At 40.0% G+C, this 3,465-nt stretch overlaps 1 long non-coding RNA gene across 1 annotated transcript in view; it reads left to right on the top strand.

The window, feature by feature from the left end:
• LOC110304649 overlaps nucleotides 1-2,760 on the top strand; it is a 22,691-nt gene extending 19,931 nt beyond the window's left edge. Inside the window, exons 3-4 of the long non-coding RNA XR_002379094.1 lie at nucleotides 823-915; nucleotides 2,462-2,760. This is a non-coding gene — a long non-coding RNA (uncharacterized LOC110304649). The remainder of the gene's footprint in view (nucleotides 1-822; nucleotides 916-2,461) is intronic.
• The last annotated feature ends 705 nt before the right edge of the window (nucleotides 2,761-3,465 follow it).

The raw sequence follows: 3,465 nt of genomic DNA, 5'->3' as shown, positions 1-3,465 counted from the left end.
GAGGAAAAAGAGAATAACAACAGTGGCTTATTTATAGCTCATACTGGTCTTTCAAAGCCTCTGCTCCCAGAACCCCTTATATTTTCTGCCCCATGAATTCTTAATGAGTTCCAGTTGAAGAAGTACAACCATTCCCTATTCTGAGAGAAGAAAGGAGGGATAAAGAGGAGAGAAAACTATCTATCTATCTATCTATCTATCTATCTATCTATCTATCTATCTCATCTCTCCATATCTATCAATCATCTATCTATCAATCTATTATGTATCAATCTATCATCACTATTTATCAATCATCTATCTATCTATTCTATCATCTATCTGCCTTTCCATCTACCTATCTATCAAACATGTCCCCACTAAGTACCAGGGCTGATATAACTTACCCCTTTTCTTCTGTGTTAGCAAATAGGTTAACAGACAGGTCTGCTATAATTTTAAATCTTTTAAATCATCTTTATAATAATAGAAACACATGAGCTGATCTTTGAAGATTCTGTATTGCACAGAACATCTGCATCTCAGTGTTCTAACAAACATCCAGGGTGAGCTTAACCCAGCAGGGCAGGCACATAGCTAGCCCCGGGTTCCTCGTGCAATAACGAGGGCTTCTATTCATTTCCTACCTCACCTTCCCCTGCTTAAACCTGCTGTGGTGAATGGTACCCTTACCCTCTGACCCTCCCCAAATGGCTCAATGAATCACATAAGGCTCATAAAAATGATTTGTTGATTTGTCAGGAAGTAGACAAAAAGCCCAGAGTTGATTTCTGCTTAGGAATGGTTCAGCTTGCTCACAAACTCTTATGCTTTTCATTCTAGAGTAGTCAAATGCTTGGAATTGACCTGGGTTGTTTGCAAGAGAAACCAATGCTCTTGATTGCTGAGCAATTTCTCCAGCCCCAGATTCTAAACGTAAGCCCCTCAATATAATGAATTGTTAACATGAATATGTTATATCTCCCTCATTTTATATGAAAAAATACGGAGGATTTGGTGAAATTTTATCTGAAGTATTATTGAGGTTTAAAATTCTATTATTCAATAATATTTAATTTTGATTAAAAACAAAAATAACTTATTCCCACTATGAAGCTGGATATGATTTAAAAATCATAGATACGATACTTCTCTACTCTCCCATGCATATATTCATTCAGATGTATATTTATACCTCTATCACACTGAGAAAATTTGAAGTGACTTACTTTGTTTTATATGGGACCACAAGATAAAAAGTCATTTTTTTAAAAAAAATAAAAATGTAAGTGGTGTGATCTAGAAATGGGAAATCTTAAGGGAAAACAGAGTCAGACTGCATAGATAGGAATGTCTGGGGACCAAATAGGAGCCCTCAGATCTTATCTGGAAGTACAAAGACGAAAACACAGGAATATTCTGAGAGATAGCAAATGGTAACAGAGAAGTGTATCTAATTCAACCCGGAAAACCTGTTAGAGGGAGGAAGGGGCTAACTGTATTCCATTGCTTAGAAACTATTGCAAACAGTTATATAAGCATCTTCTATAGGGAAGTATAATGGTTAGCTTTAACTGTCAACTCACCATATTCTAGAAACACTCAAGAAGGGAGTCTCAAGAGAGATTGCTTACATTGGCCTGTAGGTTTGTCTGTGAAGGATTATCTTGACTCAACTGTCATAACTGATGTGGGAAGACCCAGACCACTGTGAGGAGCACTATTCCTTAGGCAGACCCACTGTGGGCAGCCCTATTCCCTAGGTAGGACAGTTTTGAACTGTGTAAGAAATGAGGAGCTGGGCTGACTAACAAAAGCAAGCAAATAGCTGTGCATGAAGCCATTTCTCTCTCCTGGTAATGAACATAATGTGACCAGCTGACCCCAGCCTCTTTTACTGCAACTCTTCCACAGTAATGGACTGAAAGCTAGAATTGTGAGCCAAAATAAACATTTTTCCTTGTTTTCAGTTTACACAAAGTGAAAGAGCCAGGCTCTTTATAGTCTAGTGGATCCCAATGTCATTACTGAAGGATCAGGAGTCCCTAGGAAGGGCCTCCAGGACTTCCCTTAAGGGTTTTTGTCAGGATGTTCAATCATGGCAACAGAAGTGGAAAGGAAGTAGGAAAGGAAGAAGGAAACTATTAAATATAATGATTGAAAGCACTTACTATAGAGATTAATTTCATCAAGGTATTATGTGAAGCATTCCCCATAGTGTTGGGGAAGATATAGAAGCTCTGGGAGGCACCAGGCTGAAGGAAGTGACTCAGTGGGGATAGGCCTTGAAGTTCATAGCCTGGCCTATCCTATCATGCTCCCTCTTCCTGGCCTAAGCAACTGTGGTGTGGCCATGTCATGTTCCTGCTGACACAGCTGTGAGCTACTCCACTGCCAACTTCCCTACCACAAAGGACTAGATCCCTTCAAGTAGGAGCTAGTGTGGGACCTTTCTTTGTTAAGTTGCTTTTGTCTTCTACAGGGGAAGGAAGATGATACAGCAATGTGCATGTTATTATCAAAAAAGAAGAAGAGGAAGTACATACAGACATGTACAATCAGAAGCCGGACTAGTTAACTCCCATACCTCACCCTTATACTTGCTCTGTTGGACATTTTAAGGTCAGGTCGTAAAAGAAGTCAAGAATGGCATATGTTGTGATGACTTCAGTTCTTAACTGATATCTGGAATGTTCTCTAAAACAATATTCAAAGCAAAACAAAAGCCAAGCCTAGAGACTAGAAGCATGTGCTATAATATTAAGAAATAAACACTTAAAAGGTCGGATTTATTTATTCCATGTTTGGTGTATTCTCTGGTAAAGAGAATGTCTTAAAACTGAATGGACATATGTATCATATAGTTCAAAATGCTGGGCAAATTCTGTTAGTTTGGAACTGACATGGCAAGTCTGCCTCACACATGATGAAAGAGATTACTAGAGAAGCAAATACAAGGATATAGATGGAGATCAGTCTGTACCCTCTGGGCTTACACAGAAACAGGCTAAACATTGGGTGTTTAATTTTTTATGTAATTTACACACACGTACATACTCTGAAAGGCCAGACAACAGCATGCCAGACAACGATCTATGAAGTCTCTTACTGTTTCATCCTACACGGGGTCTGATAACAGTAGATGTCAGTTATCAGACCCCGTGCAGTTGACACAAAATGAAAGAGCCAGACTCTTTATGGTCCTATGCATCCTAAAGTCATTACTGAAGGCTCGGGAGTCCCCAGGAAGGGCCTCCAAGAGCATGGGAAATGTGGGCTCAGACAGTCCAAGGCTGCCCTCCAGCAAAGGAAGGGCTTCTGTCTGGCAAAATGTCAGCAGCTATGTGGCTCTGATGGAGGAAAATGAAAAGGGACCTGGGGCATGGGAACCCAGTCTTCAGAGCTGAGTCGGCAAGGAATGTGGCAGAGATATTGTGAGGGGCGTTTCCATTTGTGCTAAAGAAGAGAGGAAGTTTGGAGCAAAGA

This window comes from Mus caroli, chromosome 1 (assembly GCF_900094665.2).
Source record: "Mus caroli chromosome 1, CAROLI_EIJ_v1.1, whole genome shotgun sequence".
NCBI classification, from domain to species: domain Eukaryota; kingdom Metazoa; phylum Chordata; class Mammalia; order Rodentia; family Muridae; genus Mus; species Mus caroli.
The sequence above is the reverse complement of the archived record's forward strand: the minus strand, read 5'-3'. Positions and strand labels throughout refer to the sequence as shown.